Source organism: Triticum aestivum, chromosome 3B (genome assembly GCF_018294505.1).
Source record: "Triticum aestivum cultivar Chinese Spring chromosome 3B, IWGSC CS RefSeq v2.1, whole genome shotgun sequence".
Lineage (NCBI taxonomy): Eukaryota > Viridiplantae > Streptophyta > Magnoliopsida > Poales > Poaceae > Triticum > Triticum aestivum.
The window spans coordinates 701,616,644-701,639,651 of NC_057801.1; positions in this window are offsets into that span (position 1 = coordinate 701,616,644).

Consider the following 23,008-nt stretch of genomic DNA (forward strand, 5'->3'; position numbering starts at 1 on the left):
AGCTAATCACATGTACCTACTGTTAGGATCTAATCCACATGAAAATGATGCTGTTAGGTTTTGTTTTCTGTTTAGTTTAGTTGTTTGTTTGTTTTGAGTTTTTATTTGGATCTTTTCTCGTTTCTCTTTGTTTCGTTTGAGTGATTGCTTATGTATGTTATTGTTTTGTCTACGCTAGATTATCCAGAGTGCGAAGCTTGTTACTACGAATCCCTAGAATTTGTAGATTGTCAGCAAGGCAAGTTACACTTTGATCATACTCTTCTATACCCAGTTTTTACTATGCATTAGTTCTGCCCCTCAAATATTTGCATGAGTAGGATTGGGAACATGTGGTTTGGTTGTAGTACTTGAGATAGGAACCTAATACCTTTTGATCACCCCGGGAATATACGTTATTCTCTATTATTGCTTAGCCATGCTCGTAGACAGGGATTGGATCGTGATACACATGGAAGTTGTGAGAGTATAAATCTTGGATAACATTAAGGTGGCAACTTTAATACACATCTGGGTGGATTGGTTGGGGCACCTGGAGAATCCAGTGTGATTTTTCCTTGGTTCGCCAGCCAGACTCAAAGGGATCATATAATATTTCATGACTAGAAACTTCCGTGTGCAGCCACAAGCCATTATGGGCTCTGGCGTAGTTGAGTAAGTTGTGTGAGCTCTCGAAGAGGTGGACTAGCAGATGTAGGGGAAAGTAGGTGTATCGATCTGCCCGGAGTAGAGAGTTAATGCTTTAGAAAGACTATGTCTTGATCTTCTGATCATGGATGCGGTCGAGTCTTGTGGGGAAAAGTGTGCAACCTCTGCAAAGTGTATAAACTAATCATGGTTAGCCGTGTCCCCGGTTATGGACATCTTGAGTATCTGGAATTGGATATTATTGTTGATCTCATCACTCTTAAATTAATTGAATTGGGTTTAATGATGATACTTGTTTAATTGGGATTTGAGTTGGAGGAACCTTCTCAAATATTGGAACAACTTGGGAGTAGTAAATAAATTTATTCCTTTGTTGTAGGGAAAATTAGCTTTATGCAAAATCATAAACTTAGAGCCTCCACCAGCCAAATATTGCATGTAGATGTAGTTCTTGCATTCATTGCTTTACAATGTAACTCTGCCAACATATTCAATGTGCTGACCTACACGGCCGCAACGTCTCATGTTGCAGACCACTTAAACGACGAATAAGGTGCGATAGGTTGTTGTCATGCACTCAGCTATGCTATTGGAGTTGATGGACTCATTTACCTTCGGAGCTTCTGCAGTTATTTAGTTTATATGGCCTTCAACCATATTATTTTTGTGTAATCATACTCTTTATGAGGAATCAATGTAATAAATGTGTGATTGACTCTGTTAGAATTCCTCGAGTATTGTGTGTGTTAGCACTGCCGATCCAGGGATGACACTTAAGCATAGGGACTTCGGTCCATTGGGATCGTGGTCGCTACAACTCAACATGTTGGATGATCCATGAAAATATAATTTATTTCGGATATAAGCAAACATAACTCATTACATTGTCTTCCTTGTCCAACATTAACTTTTTAGCATGTCATATTTTAATGAGTGCTCACAATCATAAAAGATGTCCAAGATAGTATATTTATATGTGAAAACCTCTCTTTCTTTATTACTTCCTATTAATTGCAACAATGACCAAAACTATGTTTGTCAACTCCCAACAACTTTTATTCATCATACTCTTTATATGTGAAGTTATTACTCTCCATAAGATAAATATGACTTTTTTATTCTTCTTATTCTTTCTTTTCCTTTTATTCCCTCAAAATCATAGCAAGATAGCAAAGCCCTCGACTCAAAACTAATCTTTATTATTCTCATGGACTCGATTACATAGATAGGGATCAACACAAAAACTCAAAGCTAGATCATACTAAAACTTTATTCTACTAGATCAAGATATAACCAAAAGGATCGAACTAAGAAAAATGGTAAAGATAGAAGTGTGATGGTGATACAATAGCGGGGCACCTCCCGCAAGCTCGAAAGTTGCCAAGGGGAGTGCCCATACCCATGTGTTTATGTCTCTTTCTTCGGGGGTGGTGATGATGGAGTTGTTGATGACGGGTGTCGGTGTCAAAACCGGCAGATCTCGGGTAGGGGGTCCCGAACTGTGCGTCTAGGCGGATGGTAACAGGAGACAAGGGACACGATGTTTTTACCCAGGTTCGGGCCCTCTCGATGGAGGTAAAACCCTACTCCTGCTTGATTACTATTGATGATATGGGTAGTACAAGAGTTGATCTACCACGAGATCAGAGAGGCTAAATCCTAGAAGCTAGCCTATGGTATGATTGTTGTTCGTCCTGCGGACTAAAACTCTCCGGTTTATATAGACACCGGAGAGGGCTAGGGTTACATAGAGTTGGTTACAATGGGAGGAGATCTTCATATCGAATCGCCAAGCTTGCCTTCCACGCCAAGGAAAGTCCTATTCGGACACGGGACGAAGTCTTCAATCTTGTATCTCCATAGTCCGGCAGTCCGGCCAAAGGTCATAGTCCGGCCATCCGGACACCCCCTAATCCAGGACTCCCTCAGTAGCCCCTGAACCAGGCATCAATGACGACGAGTCCGGCACGCAAATTGTCTTCGGCATTGCAAGGCGGGTTCCTCCTCCGAATATTTCATAGAAGATGTTGAACACAAGGATAGTGTCCGGCTCTGCAAAATAAGTTCCACATACCACCGTAGAGAGAATAATATCTGCACAAATCTAATCTGCTGACGTATTCCGCAGCGTGACATCACGCCACGACCAAGCCTTTATTCGAATCATTTTACTGTTCCACCTCAGCGCGTTTAGCGAGGCGGTTTCCTTGGCACGTCTTGTCAAAGCAGAGATCGTGTCCCCTTATTTCGGGATTCTCATCAATACGGGCATGGGTAACCCAACCGCGCCATTAACCGTGGCGCTTGGGAGATAAGCGAGTTTTATTAGGCTGGTGGGGGCTCATAGTTTCGGCCGCCCATATAAGGGGATTAGGATCCACCCTTTCCATTCATGCCTTCTTCTTCCTTTGCTTATCCATTCCTGCGCACTCGAGCTCCAGTGCCCAAGTCCGCACTTCCCACCTCAACCTTCTCCAATCATGTCCGGAGCGGGAGGTAGATGGATGGCCTCCACTGTCACGGAGGGGCACATCAAAAAGTTGAGGAAGGCCGGATACTTGTCTGACGACATCGCGCACCGGCTTCTAGATGAGGGGCAACTCATCCCCACCCCTGGGCCCCATGAGAGGGTCGTATTTCTCCCCCATTTCCTCCGCGGACTGGGCTTTCCTCTTCACCCGTTCGTCTGGGGGCTCATGTTCTACTACGGCCTGGACTTCCACGATCTGGCCCCGAACTTCATCCTCAACATATCAGCGTTCATCGTCGTATGTGAGGTCTTTCTCCGCATCCAGCCCCACTTCGGCTTATGGCTGAAGACCTTGAATGTCAAGCCGAAGGTTGTGGGCGGCCGACAAGCACAGTGCGGAGGTGCCATGGTGGGCAAGATAGCCAATGTTACATGGCTTGAGGGCACCTTCGTGGAAACCATCAAAGGGTGGCAATCGGGGTGGTTCTACATCACCGAGCCGCGCGACCCTGAATGGGCAGCGGCCCCCGAATTCCGATCTGGCATCCCCACACGGCTCACCTCGTGGAAAGAGGCGGGCCTGTCGTGGGGTAATTCAGCAGAGGTGATCATACTCCAAACCTGCATCAAAGACCTGATCGACAGGAAGGTTAAACTCGTCACCGTAGTCCAGGTCATGCTCTTCCACCGGATCCTCCCGTGTCAACGACGGGCTTTTAATCTATGGGAATTTGACCCGGCCCAGCACCAAACTTTGTCCAGGCTCTTCGACACAACACACGAAGATGCCTGGAAGGTGCTTTTCAAGAGCTCCGAGGTCCACCCTCCCATCACCGAGGATCGCGGATTCCGCGCGACGCGTCAAGCCAGTGCAATAAGCTCAATTTTCCCATTACGGGGTATTCGTTTTCCATAGTTTGACTCTATGCGGGATCTAAACTCCCATCCCTTTAATAGGACTGGCAGAAGAAGGCCGGACGGACCAACTGTCCGGCTCCTTTGCCCGAAGACCCAGCGGACGCCCGTTTAACGAAGCTGCTGGTTCCGGCACCCCACGTGGTGCCGGAGAAGAAGGCCAAGAAGAAGGCCACGGGGACTCGAAAGAGTTCCCGACGCCTGGTGGTGTTGGATTCATCGCCTGACGAGCCCGAAGCGTCCTCCGCCTCTGAAGACGAGGAGGAGGAAGAAGAAGCCTCTCCCCCTCCAGCGGGGGGAGGAAAGAAAAGGAAGGCCGCCCCAACCGGGGAGGCCGGAGGGTCCAAAAAGGGGAAGACCCTTCTACCGGACTATGCCTCCGATGCCGAAGACGGCGGAGAGGAATGGCCATCCAGGGTCAAGCCCCTGGCAAAATCCTAAGTATCTGGATACCAGAATAACTTATGGCGTTCCTCTATTGCATAGTACCTTCTGATGCCGAATTCAATTATGCATCCCGCCCAAGGCTTAGCTTGGCAATTCGTCGAGTGGCTCCCTGGATTCGTCGAATGTGAATAGCACTTCACTCCCGACGGCCTCCTCCCCTCGCCCTACGGACGATGCCAAGGTGGAGTCCCGAAGGGGGCTAAACCAGGAGGAGGTGGTCCTGGAGGCGCCGCAAGGCAACCTCCCGGACTCCAGGCCCAAAGGGGGTAAAGCCCTAGAGGGATCTAAGTCCGGCCTTGGGCCGGACACCGCTCCGAAGCCATCAGTGGTTCCGGAGTCCGGCAGGTGGCCCCTTCGTAAGAAGGGCAAGCCTACGACGCTGACGGCCTCCGTCCAACCGGAGATGCCAGACAAATTGCTGGAGGTGCTTAACGGCGCCTCCATCGACGAGGAGCACCGCACTGTTATGAGTGCGGTGATTCAGAAGGTTCAGTCCGCCAAAAGCGGGCTGACCGAAGCCTGTACCAGCCTTCTAACAGGCTTTGAGGTATGTATGTTAAAACATATAAAAATGTTACCATATAGACAGTAGCCCCTGATGCTCAGTTTGGTGTTCGGAAAGAAAAACCGGACAGAGGATCTAAAAAAGATATACGCAGGAGTCTAACATAAATATGTCAATATTGGAATGCAGGCTACGCTGCTGACCTCTGCCGCACTGACTGCTGAGGTCAATGTATTGAAGCAAAGCCTCGAGCTGTCCGAGATCGAGCTCGGCCGTGCCAAGAAGCAGCTCGAGGAAAAGGAAGGTATGTAATTCCTTATGTAAATGTATATATAAATACCTGGTTGCAAATAATGACAGGACCGACGTGAACGTTGCAGGGTCCACAACCCAGGTGGCAACCCTGAAGGAAGCGCTTTCCAAGGCCGAAGATAATGCGGCCATGGAGCGCTCAGAGCGAGAGAAGCGAGAGGCGCAGGTGGCAGAGGTGCGGCAAGAGCTCGATGCTCTTGTGAAAAAACATGAGAGGTTAGAGCTTGACTCGAAGACTCGAGAGTCCGAGCTTGCCTCGGCACTTGAAAGCGCCCAATCTGCCAAGGCCGGAGCCCAGAAAGCCCTCCAGGAGATTGAGGCGATGAAAAAGATTGCGGTGGGTAAGGCATTCTTTATGCAAAGCAAGCATGTGAAAGTAAATTACCTGTTACTTACCCGCATCCGGAGTTCTCGTGGAGCATTCGCAGATCTGCCCTGCAGTGTATCTGATGCCGCCGCATTCTACTGGGCCAAGGAAGGAAGCTCGACGGAGAAGGTGTTCTGGTCCTAGTATGCTGAGGCCGGACACCCGGTGCCCTTGAGCGACCAGCTGAAGTAGCTGGTCGAGCTTCATAAGGCAGCCGAACAGGCCATGAAGGGCCTGATAGGCCGGCTGTGGCCTGGTGAGGTCATGCCTTTGAGCTACTTTGGGCTGGTGCGGCGGCTGGTGGATGCCTGTCCACGGCTTGAAGTCATCAAGCGTTCCGTGTGTATCGAGGGCGCCCGTAGGGCTTTTGCCCGTGCTAAAGTGCACTGGGGCAAGCTAGATGCTGAGAAGCTGGTGAAGGATGGGCCACCGGAGGGGAAGGAGCATCGCAGGCCCGAGATGTATTATGAGGGCGTCCTGAAGGGTGCCCGTCTTGTAGCGAATGAATGTACCGGGGATGTAATTTTTGAGTAAACTCGCTCGTGTTTATCCTGTGCGCTGAAAACTTGTTCATATGCGCTAAGCAACGCTTTTGAATTTAAAATATTACCTTCTGTGCGGCCGTTTATGAAATCTGAGAGATGCAAGTCGTCGGCTTCTACCCCCATGCCACGAGTGCTGGGGTGTTCGGGATAAACCTGAGCGCTCTTGTTCCCATTCTTGGGTCCATCTAGGGAGGCGCTCAGCACAACGAACCAGGCCATCGGACTTATAATGCTTTATCACTCTCACTTAGCCATAGAATTCTATAATTTTAAATTTCGGCGAAGCCCCTAGTATTCGGAAGACCGAGTTCGGGGCGCTATCCACGCCTAGGCCGGATAAATCCGGCTCCTCGCTCTAAGCGGCATAAGTCTTTAGGGACTCGAAAAACCTCTCGAACAGCGACCGGTCTCTCGCACTATCATGACGGTCAGTTTTAGCTTTCTCTACTGAGGTGTTAACCCAGCTCAACTGGGGCACAATCGCAGTAGTTCTCCCAGCGCTACCTTAGCCGACATTGCGGAACGTAAGGTACCAAAACATGGGAGCCGGGCAAACCCAACTATTGACCCAAGACATGATTCGGAGCCGATGCATATAGTGCTATAAGTTCGGGGTGCCGCACTCATGAGAGTGTTCGGTCTTTTCACACCGTATTATGGGGTACTTAAGCCCCTGGTGTATTGGCCGTACCAAAGTGTACGGTTGCATAATGTCATGACTGAACATATTTGTATAAAAATAAATGAATACAATAATAGATAAGAGCTATGTATTATTTATGAAAAAGGGATGATATGAAAGCAAAACGATAGAAATAGTGCGATAAGCAAGAGATGGGATTATTTGACATGTCCCTCTCCAGGGGCAAGCTGCGAGACTTTAAGTAAAACAGGTATTTAGCTCGTTATAGAGACCACCTGGACATTCTTCGTGGCTTGTTGTCTCCCTGGCTGTTGCATCGTGTGTTCGACGAGTGTATTGCCGGACAGGCCTTCCGAATAGTTGGGTCCTGAAAGTATAAAAAAGGAAACGGCAGAATATGGAGCTCCTAGTGCGGTTGAGCCGCATTCTGGGCGTGCCGTGGTTGTGCCCCTCCCCTTATGCCCATGCTATTTCCAGAGCGTAGTTATGTATGCGTGGTACCGCTATTGCAATCTCGCGAGGGCTGGGGTTGGGGCAGCACTGCTATGCTTGCTCGGAACGTGCCAGCCGGTTTTGTTGTAGGTTACTTTGGGCGCGCTTGACGTTGTCCGGACATTTAACAGCCGGATTGGAGAATTGCCTTGAGAGGCTACTTTGTACTTCTGCCGCTAGGGCCGCCGTGTGCTCCTCTGTTCGAAGAGAGCGTTCAGTGTTTCCATTGAGCTTGTGATATGCGTAGTGCGGCACCGCATTAAATTTTGCGAATGCGGTTCGTCCGAGCAGGGCGTGATAGCCACTGCAGAACGGGACTATGTCGAAGATTGACTCTTCGATTTGGAAATTATCCGGGGATCCGAAGACCACTTCGAGTGTAACTGAGCCTGTACAGCTGGCTTCTACACCTAGTATGGCGCCTTTAAAGGTTGTCTTTGTGGGTTTAATCCTTGAGGGATTTATACCCATTTTTCGCACTCTATCCTGATAAAGCAGGTTCAGGCTGCTGCCGCCGTCCATGAGGACTCTAGTGAGGTGAAATCCGTCAATGATTGGGTCTAGGACCAATGCAGCGAATCCGCTGTGACGAATGCTAGTGGGATGGTCCCTTCGATCAAAAGTGATCGGGCAGGAGGACCATGGGTTGAACTTTGGGGCGACTGGCTCCAACGCATAGACGTCCTTGAGAGCATGCTTCCGCTCCCTTTTGGGGATATGGGTTGCGTATATCATGTTCACCGTCTGCACTTGTGGGGGGAAGCCCTTTTTCCTCTATTGTTCGGCGGCCGGGGCTCCTCCTCGTCATCACTATGCAGCCCCTTGTCTCTGTTTTCGGCACTTAACTTGCCTGCCTGCTTGAACACCCAACAATCTCTGTTTGTGTGATTGGCTAGTTGTTCGGGGGTGCCGTGTATGTGGCACGAGCGATCGAGTATCCGGTCTAAACTGGATGGGCCCGGAGGGTTTCTTTTGAATGGCTTCTTCCGCTGACCGGGTTTAGAGCCTCTGAATCCGGCATTAACTGCCGTATCCTCAGTATTGTCGCCGTTAATGCGGCGCTTGTGCTTGTTGCGACGTGACCTGCCATTGTTGTCCTTGGTATCCGAGTTGCCAGGGCTCTTGGTTATGTTATTGCTATGAGCTAGCCAGTTGTCTTCTCCCGCGCAAAAGCGGGTCATGAGTGTCGTGAGGGCTGCCATAGATTTCGGCTTTTCCTGTCCTAGGTGCCGGGCAAGCCATTCGTCTCGGATGCTGTGCCTGAAGGCTGCAAGAGCCTCTGCATCCGGACAGTCGACTATTTGATTTTTCTTGGTTAGGAACCGTGTCCAGAATTGTCTGGCCGATTCCTCTGGCTGCTGGATTATGTGGCTTAGGTCACCGGCGTCTGGTGGTCGCACATAAGTGCCCTGGAAGTTGTTAAGGAATGCGGATTCCAGGTCCTCCCAGCAACTAATTGACTCTGCTGGCAGGCTGTTAAGCCAATGCCTAGCTGGTCCTTTAAGCTTGAGCGGGAGGTATTTGATGGCGTGTAGATCATCACCACGGGCCATGTGGATATGAAGGAGATAATCCTCGATCCATACCGCAGGATCTGTTGTGCCATCGTATGATTCGATGTTTACGGGTTTAAAACCCTCGGGGATTTGATGATCCATTACTTCGTCTGTGAAGCATAGTGGGTGTGCGGCGCCCCTGTACTGGGCTATATCGCGACGTAGCTCGGATGAGCTTTGTCTGTTGTGTTCGGCCTGGCCGTATTTATCATATCCGGCGTGACGGTTATCGTCACGTGACGTGGGGCGCCCACGCGATCCGTAGATCGATCTTGTTTGCCTTGCCTTATCCTCCAATATGTCTCGCAGGTCTGTTGCGTTTCCCCATGCTCTGGTATTTTTTGAGCGGCGCCGGGGTGCGGCTTGAGTTGAGGGCCGAAAGGCCTCTCTGTCACGGCCACGGGGTGGCCGATCGGCCGCATCATACGCTGGTGATGTAGGTTTAGTTGCTTCCTCCTCTAGTTGGGGTAGCAGCCTGCGCTTTGGGTAGCTCTTGGAGGGCGTTCGAGTTTATACTCTTTGGCCGCTAGGACTTTAGTCCATTTGTCAGCTAGCAAATCTTGGTCAGCTCTAAGCTGCTGCTGTTTTTTCTTGAGGCTGCTTGCTGTGGCCATAAGCCTGCGCTTGAAATGCTCTTGTTCGACGGGATCCTCTGGCACGACAAATTCGTCGTCGTCGAGGCTTGCCTCGTCTTCGGAGGGAGGCATATAATTGTCGTCCTCGACCTCCCTGTCTGCCGCTCTCTCATGGGGGCTGGCTTCTCCATCCTCCTGCGCTGAATCCTGCTGGAGGGGGTTGTCTTCGGCACTGTCCGGGGTGTTGTTGTCTCCAGTGCCGGACTCGCCGTTTTTGCATTGGCGTGATTTAGAGCGGCGCCGCTGACATCGGCGTTTAGGTTGCTTCTTGGAGGGGCCGTCCTCCGTTTTTTCATCGCCATTCCCTGCTTTAGGGGTGTCCACCATGTATATGTCATATGACGAGGTGGCTTTCCAGTGCCCTATAGGTGCTGGTTCTTGGTCGTCTCCTTCATCGGCGTCCATACCGTCGATTTCTTCGGAGTCGAAGTCGAGCATGTCGGTTAGATCGTCGACAGTGGCTACGAAGTGGGTGGTGGGTGGGTTTCGAATTTCTTCGTCGTCCGCTTCCCAACCTTGCTGACCATAGTCCGGCCAAGGCTCTCCTGACAAGGAGAGAGACTTTAGTGAATTCAGGATGTCGCCAAAGGGCGAGTGCTGAAAGACGTCCGCGGCGGTGAACTCCATGATCGGAGCCCAATTGGGTTCGATCGGAAGGGGTGTGGAAGATCCGGAGTCAGGAATGGAGTCCGGCACCTTGGAGTCACAGGCCTCACAAAGGACCTAGGCTGGTATTCGGCTCGATCGCCGTAGGGATTGCGGCTTCCGGGGCAGCGTCCAACCGTTCGTCCCCGATTGGCGCGGTCGGCTCCGAGCTAAGGGTCAGAGCGGACACCTGAGCGGCGCTCTGAGCGCTGTCCGGCGGCAGAGCTACATCACGCCCGCCATGATAGTGCGGCGCGCTTGGCCGTGGCTCGAATCCGTTGAAGATCAAGTCCCCGCGGATGTCGGCCGTGTAGTTTAAGCTTCCAAATCTGACCTGATGGCCAGGGGCGTAGCTTTCGATCTGCTCCAGATGGCCAAGCGAATTGGCCCACAGTGCGAAGCCACCGAACACAAAGATCTATCCGGGGAGAAAGGTCTCACCCTGGACCTCGTCGTGGTTAATGATCGAAGGAGCCATCGGGCCTAAAGGTGACGACACAGAGGAACTCTCAATGAAAGCACCAATGTCGGTGTCAAAACCGGCGGATCTCGGGTAGGGGGTCCCGAACTGTGCGTCTAGGCGGATGGTAACAGGAGACAAGGGACACGATGTTTTTACCCAGGTTCGGGCCCTCTCGATGGAGGTAAAACCCTACTCCTGCTTGATTACTATTGATGATATGGGTAGTACAAGAGTTGATCTACCACGAAATCAGAGAGGCTAAACCCTAGAAGCTAGCCTATGGTATGATTGTTGTTCGTCCTACGGACTAAAACTCTCCAGTTTATATAGGCACCGGAGAGGGCTAGGGTTACACAGAGTCGGTTACAATGGGAGGAGATCTTCATATCGAATCGCCAAGCTTGCCTTCCACGCCAAGGAAAGTCCTATCCGGACACAGGACGAAGTCTTCAATCTTGTATCTTCATAGTCCGGGGGTCCGGCCAAAGGTCATAGTACGACCATCCGGACACCCCCTAATCCAGGACTCCCTCAACGGGGTGTCGCACATTGAGCATAGGAGATCCTCCAACTTGCGAATAATGCCCTTGAGTGTAGTGATATGCTCTTGCAACAAAATATTTTCACGTGTGAGATACTTGTTTTGTATGCGAGCTAGCTCAATCATCTTGAAAGCTTCAATTTCAGTAGGGGTGAGATGATTGTGATAAGGTTGAAAGAAGCCTTCTTCTTCTACTGTCGGGACTTGCTCCTCTACGGCTTCGTTGATCTTGTCACCTTCCTTGACTTCCCCGATTTCTTATCGCTTCATCTCTATCTTCATTAGCCAAGCATCGTCACCCACGTTGTTGGAGGAGGGGAACGACATGATGCCTGACCTTGAGAAACTGTAGCAGAAAACATCTCAAAACAAATACAGAGGATTCGTCTTGGTATGGTGGTCAAAACCTTCGGGAGATTATATAATGAATTTTTACCGACCAAAAGAAGTATCGTGCAAGAAAACAGAGTCCGAAGGGCACACGAGGTGTCCACGAGGCAGGGGGCGCGCCCAGGGGGTAGGGCGCGCCCTCCACCCTCGTGGATGCATCGTGTCTCTTTCGGACTTCTTCTTATTTTCCTATTTTTTTAAATATTCCAAAACAGAGAAAAATTCTATTAGAACTGTTTTGGAGTTGGTTTACTTACCGTACCACATACCTAATCTTTTTCGGAGTCTTAAACATTCTGGAAAGTGTCCCTTATGTACTCCTCCGGGGTTTTTTATGTCAATAACATTGGTTTCAACATTTATGGGATTACCTAAGATATAATGTTTGATTCTTTGACCGTGCACCACCTTCGGATTTGTGCCTTCGGTGTTGTTGATGTTTATGGCACCGGAACGATAGACCTCCTCAATAACGTAAGAACCTTCCCATTTAGAGAGAAGTTTTCCTACAAAAATTCTTAAACGGGAGTTGTATAGCAAAACATAATCACCTACATTAAACTCACGCTTTTGTATCCTATTATCATGCCATCTTTTAAATTTTTCTTTAAACAATTTGGCGTTCTCATAGGCTTGGGTTCTCCATTCATCAAGTGAGCTAATGTTAAATAACCTCTTCTCACCGACAGGTTTGAAATCATAATTGAGCTCTTTAATGGCCCAATATGCCTTATGTTCTAGTTCGTGAGGTAAGTGACATGCCTTTCCATAAACCATTTTATATGGAGACATACCCATAAGATTTTTATATGCAGTTCTATAGGCCCATAATGCATCATCAAGTTTCTTGGACCAATTCTTTCTAGATCTATTAACAGTCTTTTGCAGTATTAATATAAGCTCTCTATTAATCAATTCTACTTGACCACTAGATTGTGGATGGTATGGAGATGTAGTTCTATGATTAACATCATACTTAGCAAGCATTTTTCAAAAAGCACCATGAATAAAATGTGAACCACCATCAGTCATTAAGTATCTAGGGACTCCAAACCTCGGAAAAATAACTTCTTTAACCATCTTCATAGAGGTGTTATGATTAGCACTACTAGTTGGAATAGATTCTACCCACTTAGTAAGGTAATCAATAGCAACTAAAATATGTGTATACCCATTAGAGGAAGGAAAAGGTCCCATATAATCAAGGCCCCAAACATCAAATGGTTCAATAACAAGTGAATAGTTCATAGGCATTTCTTGACGTCTACTAATATTACCAATTCTTTTACATTCATAGCAAGACAAAACAAACTTACGGGCATCTTTGAAGAGAGTAGGCCAATAAAAACCAGATTGCAATACCTTATGTGCAGTTCTATCTCCAGCGTGGTGTCCTCCATATGCCTTTGAATGACACTTGCGTATGATATGTTCCTGTTCATGCTCAGGTACACAACGTCTAATAACACCATCTACTCCTTCTTTATAAAGGTGTGAGTCATCCCAGGAGTAATGTCTTAAATCATAGAAAAACTTTTTCTTTTGCTGTTATGTGAAACTAGGTGGTGTAAATTTAGCAACAATGTAATTAGCAAAATCAGCATACCATGGAGCAGTACGAGAAGCATTTATGTCAGCTAATTTTTCATCCGAAAAGCTATCATCAATAGGTAGTGGGTCATCAAGAACATTCTCTAACCTAGACAAGTTGTCTACAACGGGGTTCTCAGCTCCCTTTCTATCAATAATATGCAAATCAAATTCTTGTAGCAAGAGAACCCATCTAAATAGTCTGGGTTCATCATCTTTCTTTTCCATTAGATATTTAATAGCAGCATGATCAGTGTGAACTGTTACTTTGGAATCAACAATATAAGGTCTAAACTCATCACAAGCAAATACAACTTCTAAAATTTCTTTTTCAGTAGTAGCATAATTTCTCTGCACACTTTCTAAAGTTTTACTAGAATATTGGATAACATTTAATTTCTTATCAACTCTTTGTCCTAGAACAACACCTACTGCATAATCACTAGCATCACACATAATTTCAAAGGGTAAATTCCAATCAGGTGGCTGAACAATAGGTGCAGAAATCAAGGCTTTCTTCAGTATTTCAAATGCTTCTACACAATCATCATCAAAGACAAAAGGAACATCTTTTTGTAAGAGATTAGTGAGGGGCCTAGAAATTTTTGAGAAGTCTTTAATGAACCTCCTATAAAAACCGGCATGACCAAGGAAACTTCTTATACCTTTGATGTCCTTAGGACACGACATCTTTTCAATAGCATCAACTTTATCTTTATCAACTTCAATACCTCTTTCAGAAATTTTATGCCCCAAGACAATACCTTCATTAACCATAAAGTGGCACTTCTCCCAATTCAAGACAAGATTAATTTCTTCGCATCTCTGCAAGAAACAATCAAGGTTGCTTAAGCAATCATCAAAAGAAGTTCCATACACAGAGAAACCATCCTTGAAAACCTCAACAATATTTTCACAAAAGTCATAGAATATAGCATTCATACATCTTTGAAAGGTAGAAGGTGCATTAAATAAACCAAATGGCACACGTCTATAAGCAAAGGTACCGAAAGGGCAAGTAAAAGTTGTCTTATCCTGATCCTCTTTTAACACATGTATTTGAGAGAAACCAGAATAACCATCTAGAAAGCAAAAATGTGTATGTTTGGATAATCTTTCTAGCATTTGATCAATAAAAGGTAGAGGGTAATGGTCTTTCCTAGTAGCTTTATTTAATTTGCAGAAATCAATTACCATTCTATAACCTGTAACAATTCTTTGTGGTATCAATTCATCTTTATCATTAGGAACAACAGTAATACCTCCCTTCTTAGGGACACAATGGACATGACTTACCCATTGACTATCAGCAATAGGATAAATTATACCGGCCTCCAGAAGCTTTAGTATTTCATTTCTTACCACTTCCTTCATCTTAGGATTTAACCATCGTTGGTGATCAACAACTGGTTTAGCATCTTTCTCCAATTTTATTTTGTGCTGGCATAGAGTGGGACTAATGCCCTTAAGATCATCCAGAGTATATCCAATAGCAGCACAATGCTTCTTCAGAGTTTTCAATAATTTCTCTTCTTCATGTTCTAAAAGGTTAGCACTAATAATAACAGGATATCTCTTCTTTTCATCAAGATAAGCATATTTAAGAGTATCATGTAATGGTTTAAGCTCAAACACGGGATCACCCTTGGGTGGAGGAGGATCCCCTAGGATTTCAACAGGAAAGTTGTGTTTCAATATAGGCCCCTGTTTAAAGAATACTTCATCTATTTCCCTTCTTTCATTCATAAACATATCATTTTCATGGTCTAGCAAATATTGTTCTAAAGGATCATTAGGAGGTACGACAATAGAAGAAAGACCAATAATTTCATCTTTACTAGGAGATTCTTTATCATGCGGTTGTCTACGAAATTTAGAGAAATTAAAATCATGAGACATATCCCCTAAACCAATAGGAACAATATCTTTTTCACAACCTATCCTAGCATTAACACTATTCAAGAAGGGTCTACCAAATATAATGGGACAAAAGTCATCTTGTGGGGAACCAAGAACAAGAAAATCAGTAGGATATTTAACTTTCCCACATAAGACTTCAACATCTCTAACAATCCCCATTGGGGAAATAGTATCTGTATTGGCAAGCTTAATAGTAACATCAATACCTTCTATTTTTGCAGGTGCGATATCATGCATAATTTCTTTGTACAAGGAATGAGGTATTGCACTCGCACTATCACCCATATCACATAGGTCATGATAACAATGATATCCTATTTTAACAGAAACAACATGCATGCCTACAACAGGTCTATGTTTATTTTTAGTATCGGGTCTAGCAATTCTAGCAGCTTCATCACAGAAGTAAATAACATGCCCATCAATATGATCGACCAAGAGATCTTTAACCATAGCAATCACTACAAAAAAAAGACACATCCGTGACATTTTGGGCTGAACGAATTTTTTTCTGTCATACATATGACACTTCTATGACGATAATTGTGACAAAACCCGGTATCATCATAGATGTGGTGGGCTCCTACTTCTATGACAAAAAATCATGACAGAAAGTGGGCTTTTCATCCTGGGCAGGCTGGAGACGTAGCTGCATGACATTCTTTGGGCCGTCCATGACGGAAAAAACCGTGGTAGAAGCGAGGGCGAGGAAAATTTCGGGGAGTTACCGGTTACGGTGAGAGGTCGGGGGCCGAGCGATGCGCGTTTATCTCGTACACGTACGCGCGTGTGTGCGAGGCGTTGGCTCTAACTGAACCCGAGCGAGGCATTGGGATCTAACTGAACCCGAGCGATTGCACTGCAGGCTACGCGTTACTGAACCCGAGCGATCGATTGGTGGCTGTTAACTGAACCCGATCGAGAAATTCCTTCGCTACTGCTGCTAACTGAAGCCGATCGATTGGATGAACAGTGAGCGCTGCGAGGGGGGGGGGGTGTTGGATGAACAGTGAGCGGTGGCGTTGCCTCTGGATGAACAAGACCCCGTGGTGTGGTGGAGGGCTGGATGAACAGTAGACGGTGGAGGGGTGCCCATGGAGGGGTGGTTGAACAGGACCCCGTGGTGTGGACGGCTGGATGAACAGTAGATGGTGGAGGGGTGGTTGAACAGTAGCCGGTGGAGTAGCGCACGGTGGAGGCTGGATGAACAGGAGCCCGTGGAGGCTGGAGGAGGTCGACGGTAGCCCATGGAGGCCGGAGGAGGTCGACAGTGGAGATGAACAGTATCCCGTGGAGTCCTGTTTTGCGGTACACCACACCCATCCCGATGAACAGGACCCCCGTTACGACCGTAGCGCTCCAACACAAGTCCGTTCCGTCTGTTTTGCGGTACGCCACACCCCTCCCGATCAACAAGACCCCCGTTTCCACCGTAGGAAGTCCATTTCCTCCATTTTGCAGTACGCCACATCCCTCCTGATCAACAGGACCCCCGTTTCGACCGTAGGAGGTCCGTTTCCTCCGTTTTGCGGTACGCCACACCCCTCCCGATCAACAGGACCCCCGTTTCGACCGTAGGAGGTCCGTTTCCTCCGTTTTGCGGTACGCCACACCCCTCCCGATCAACAGGACCCCGTTCCGAACGTAGGAGGTCCGTTTCCTCTGTTGTGCGGTACGCCAGGCCTCGTTTCCATCGCCTGTTCCATCCAAGCCCTCCCGATGAACACGACCACGCATTCCATTCTAACCCAGCCGGTTGGCTCCTACGCGTTTCGTTGACACCTGATGAACACGAGCATTCCGTTGCCTCCCCATGAACATGACGCATTCCGTTGCCTCCGCATGAACATGACGACGGTGCTGTTTCTCCGTTCCGACCCAGCCATGTACACGAGCCCTGACCGTATGTATGCGCGTGTAGGCGTTCGAGACCCCGCTCGCATGTACGTACGTGGCCGTATTTTCTTTCTTGCACCCTGGCTGCTGTACGTACGTGTACATGCTATGTGCACGCCTCTACTACAACACGTACGCTCCTCTACTACGACACGTGCGCGCCTCTACATCGACCAGTATATATGTACGTACACGTTCGTGACCAGAATGACACGCTACGTACGCTTCGACCAGGTGGGTCCCGACTGTCAGGCACTTCCTTGCGTGCGAAGATGTAGCTGGTGGGTCCCAGCAGTCAAGGGGGCGAATCATTTTTTTTGCCCGGACACACTTCCTTGCGTGCGAAGATGTAGCTGGTGGGTCCCAGCAGTCAGGGGGGGTGAATCATTTTTTTTCTAGACGCACTTCCTTGTGTGCGAAGATGTAGCTGGTGGGTCCTAGAAGACAGGGGGAAACGTTTTTTTCACGAAATACGGTGGCCCGTACGGTGGGTCCCTGCTGTCAGGTGGAGGAATAATTATTTTGCCTGTAATAAGGAGGCACTTCCTTGCTGCGGCCTTGGACCCAACTGTCAGCCTCACCATGTACAGTCCACGTCCGATGGAAGCCATTCCTTGACCACATTGACCACGCCTCACCGAGAGCACCAGGGCGGTGGACGATGGCAAGGCCTAGGAAGGGGACGACGCGGAGTCGGGGAAGACGCGGTAGTGGATGCCCACACGTAGAGGAGTACGAGGGTTCACTCGTTCGGCTGTGGTGTGAGGCTGCCGTCGCCACAGAATAACAGGGGGTGTGGGTGCTTAGAGGGATGGCCTGTCCAGCGGTGGGAGTAGTAGGGGGCGGTGAGGCCTCCGCGGCATCACAGCCGGCCACGGGCGGCAGGAGCAAGCGACACGACCGGCGCTGCTTTGGGCGGTTGAAGCAAGAAGACCAGAGGTTGAAGAAGCACTAGGGCCGTTGGATGGACATCGTACGGTCACTGGAGCTAGAATCATTCATATATTGACTAAAGTTGACAAAGGCCTCTGTCCCAGTTAACTTAGTAGGCCCACAAGTCAGCCTCCCACCAAGGTGGGTCCCAGCTAGCAGGGGGTATTCATTTGTTTGTGCGTAATAAGGAGGCACTTCCGGTTGGTCCGAGCTGACAGCGGGGGAACGTTTTTTTTCTCGAAATACGGTGGCCTGTCCTGTGGGTCCCAGCAGTCAGGGGGAAATGTTTTTTTTGCGAAATACCGGTGGCCCGTCCGGTTGGTCCCTGCTGTCAGGTGGAGGAATAATTATTTTCTGCATAATAATGAGGCACTTCCTTGCGGCTGCCGTGGACCCAGCTGTCAGCCTCTCCACGTACAGTACTCTTCCGATGGAAGTCGGTCGTTGACCACATTGACCACGCCGCGCTGAGAGCACCACGGCGGTGGACGACGGCGAGGCCTAGGAAGGGGACGACGTGGAGCTGGGGAAAACACGAAAGTGGAAGCCCGCGTGGAGAGGAGTACGAGGGTTCACCGGTTCGGCTACGGTGTGAGGCTGCCATCGCCGCAGAATAACAGGGGGTGTGGGTGAGTAGAGGGATGCCCTTGTCAACGGTGGGAGTAGTAGGGGCGCTGAGGCCTGCGCGGCAGCATAACCGGCCACGGGAGGCGGGAGCAGGCGGTCCCGCCGGCGCTGCTTTGGCGGCTGGAGCAAGAAGATCAGAGATTGAAGAAACACGACGGCCGTTGGATTGACATCCAACGGTTACGTCTGCTAGAATCGTTTGTTGACGTATATAATAACTAAAAAATCTTGCATACGCATCAACTAAACAGGCCCACAAGTCAGAACACTCCCTCTTTTTTTAATAATTTATATATAGCTCATGGCAACTTCTTATGCAATTTATTGCAGTTTTTTTTGGTTGGCCAGGGCCAATTTTGCATATTTCTGTGGGTTCCAAACTATTTTTAATACCGAAATGTCGAGCTAGATTTAAAGTACTTTGAAGATATATTTAAATTAGGTTAATGCCAAGTGAAATAGGAATCTGAAAATGTGAAAAAAATCATAAATTATAAAGTAATTGCCAATTTGTCATCTGTTTTTATATTTACAACCCATTTCATATTACTTTAAATATTTGCAGGCGTATTGAAAGAGTGGCAGCCCATCAGGGCATAGAAAAATAAGTAGGCCTGGATTTGGTATTCTTTAGAAAAAATAAACTGGGCTCATTTTCAGAAAGAAAAAATAACTGGGCTGGTCACATGGTGAACATAAAATATAAGCCTGGGCTAGACGGGCCACAACCCAGTTCAAACCTGCTCCGTCTCAACAATACCAAACAAAAAAATACTGCTCGAGTAGCTACGACCCAGGTGTCAGCCGATCTTGTGTTGTTCTCTTGTCTATTGACTATATATCTCACAATGTCATGGGTCCCAGATGTCAGGAAAACACTAGGAGGAAGCATTTTATTTTTCCATACGCTGGCATGGTGGGCCCCTACTGTCATCCTCTCCATGTACTTCTGCCGATTCCTGTTGTTTGTTGTCCATGTTGACAATGCGAGAGGGCAGCGCCGGGGCGAGCGCACCAAAGCGCGTGGAGGACGTCGGTGTTAACGATTTAGGAGACGGTGGGGCGGTGATGCGTGCGCTGAGGCGTAGCCAGCCATGGGAGGCGGAAGCAGGTGGCCCCGCTGGCGCTGGTTTGGTTTTGGCGGCTGGAGGAAGACATGACAGAAGAAACACGACAGACTGTAAAAGCAACAGGAGTACTTAACAACCTTAACTGAAACCAGCAGGGGCACTTAACAACCAAAGCTGAAAGTAGTATGAGTACTTATACAGGTTCAACCGTACAAAGCACGCCTCGAACAGTGCTGCTTTGCCTACAGTTAACCAAGGGTGAGGCCGCCAAGCCCCAGGACAAGGCCCAGGCACCACCCCGCGCATCCACAACCTTCTGAAAGCGGCTTCATCTCGCAACGTGGTCAATAAACATGATATTTGCTTTAGAGCCATGGAAAAGCATGGACATAATCTTCTGTCCTATTCTCCAAGATGGACGGGCCTTCATTATTTGAGACCACCCATGCATAAGTATCTTTTCACCTCCAAGGGGAATTGAGTAGGTCGACATAAACATCATGTTGTGACCAAGCGCAAGTCTGACCCGACCATGGTCAGGCATCTGTATAGGAACAATAGAACTCGGCAGTTCCTGTTTCAAGAAGATCACAACTGTAAAACTGTGTATAAGCAATAGTTTATGAACAACATATATAACAGAAAATAGCTCATACCATAAGTTTCTCAACACAGTTGGACCTGTTCATCGAGTGCAGCAGTGGCACACATATCCCACGTGGCCTTCCACCATTGAAACGCCCCACAAGGACCTCAAGACGATCAATAAAGTGTAGGAACTTGTGGATGTCGATCCAGTCAACTTCAGTGCCATTAGTAACAGCCGAGTTATTACAGAGTAACAAACGAGCAGACTGCTTAACTCTGAAAAAACCTACACGTGCCACCAATTATAAGAAAATATTAGTTAGAAGTAGCATCTTCGTGAGAGATTCGTTGCTACTTCTAAAGTTAAATTGTGATTAGTTAGACAGAATAGGTGGATTAAGAAGTAATCGAGGCAACAAGCAAGAACCAGATACAAAACTAACATGGATGAACAATTGGAACGACGTCGGGGTGGAAGATCGCAGTGAAGATGAGACCAGGTTCTGCTATTTCCATCAACATTCGTGCGCCAACTTTCAGTCCGTAACACTTGAGAAAGTTTATCCAAGTTCGGCCATAAAAAAGCAGCGATCTTCTTGGTTCATGAACCCAACTCGGAACTAATATCCATGGCTTGTCTTCACTGTGACCATTAAACTAGTGTATTCAGTTATGGCAAGGCCGAGCATCTTGAGTACATGTGTTCTGGCAGAGCAAATAATACACTGCAGGAAAAATAATATGAGAACACACATGTTCAAAAAAACCCCACCCTCCTGGATAGAAAAGAGGATTCTAGGAACATACTGTGCGCGTTTCAAAATGCTGTGTTAGGATGAGAAGGAACAAGTGTGGCGTCTCGCCGAGGGCGCAGAAACCTGTAGGGTACTCGCACTTTGGGCACTGCAAATGAAACACACTAGATTCAGTAGGAAGAAAAATGCATCAACGGCGGCGGCTGCCATCCTAGGATTACCTGCGACCAAGGGACTTGGATTTATCGGGGATGGATGAAGAATTCGTACCTGGTTCTCCATGAGAAAACCCTATGCAATCGCCGAGCGGGGGTTTTCTCTGAACAAGCAGACGAGGGAGAAGGGGATTCAGGCCCAGTGAAATATTGCCGCTTCGTCCGTCCAGCTTACTGCTAAAGCTGGAAAGGGGGGTTGTGATTTGACGGCTCATTGGGCATTACTGCGGCGCTACGACCGGGTGTGTCTACCGTGAAGTTGTGCACTCTAATTTGTGCATATGGCACGTGGACCCCGTTGCCGGTTGCCCCACATATCAGCGAAAGGAAGTAGAAAGACAGGAGTAACTAGTTACACATAAATATATTTTTTGACAGAGAGATACTCCCTCTGTAAAGAAATATACAAATCTTTTATATCACAGGCTCACCTTGCCGAGAAATATACTCCCTCTGCAACGCACGGGCATTATGGGGGTTCAGCTTTTTTTATGGGGGTTCAGCTGAGAATATAATACTCAGATAGGCTCACGGTTCTGGACTTTGGGCCGCAGGCCGACCCTGCATGTTTGGGGGCCCATGTGTTCTACCTCAGCGCTTTTCATATTGCAAGCGATCGGTACGGCGCTGGTTTTAGATGCTGTCGCAAGGCGAATACACAAAATTGAATAAAGCACGACAGCTGTTGGAATGAAATCGAACGACAGTTCCTAACCAGCAATCAGAGTTGCAATTCTATCAACGATATACCATGTGATAAATAATACTGTCGTACTACTTATACACACAGGACACTTGTTTCACCATGCCAGATTATTACATCAAAATCTCTCGGAGGATAGATCAGTTCGGCAGTTGCGTGCTGCTACTGAAGAATTTCAAAGTTGATTTGGACCAGCTCTCCTTGCCGAGAAAGTTCGATTTTGACATCATCCCCTACCGCAAGATATGATTTAGATTTGAACCTTGACCATCCTTTAGCATCAATCATCATGCGACCATCCTTTGTACTTACGATATATTGAGTAGGTTCATTCACACCAAGGCTGCGCATGGTAAGAGAAACTTGGCCGCGGTCGCCCGGATTGTTGAACGACTCCCTCGTTGCTCTAGGAATTCTCTATTTGCAAACAAGAAGACATACCCAAACAGTTAGATCAACACAGTGAATCATGTGAAACAACATGGAAAGAAAAAAGAACGAAGCACTTGGGCGGCCAATGCTTACCAAGAAGGTGGACATGTCAGTTTTTGTAAGGACTTTGGTATATGAAGTGCGAACTACAGCCCAGTCTGTTGCCGGTGCAACTGCACGGGCCGAAGCAAATGCAAGTGCAAGTGTTGGTGTAGGTGCCGAAGCCGCTTCTGCTGCCGGAGATGGTGCTCCTTGTAGAGCTGGTGTCGGTGTTGGAGCAGGTGCCGGTGTCGGAGCAGGTGCCGGTGTCGATGCCCGATCCTTCGGTAGATCGGACTGATCCGCTAACGCGGTCGGTGCCCAATCCTCAGCTGGATCAGACTGAGCTCCTGTCGCTGTCAGTGCTAGAGCAACTGCCGGTGCTTGATCTGTGCGAGATAGCAGCAATCGTGTGTGGTCTGCTATGATCAGCTTTCTAACTTGACTAGGATCCGTGACCGTGATCCAGTTTTTTTCTTCATTTCTTTTAAACGCGAGAAGGACTAACTGTGGCGGTTTTTGTTAAACCAAACTGCAGTTCATCATAGGGATTCAGCTTGTACTCAGACAACAGACTGATCCAATTTTTTCCAGTAATATAAGTGATGGACAGTGCCTTCGTTACTGACACGACAAAAGAAGTGAAACCTGCAAAAATAGCCATCA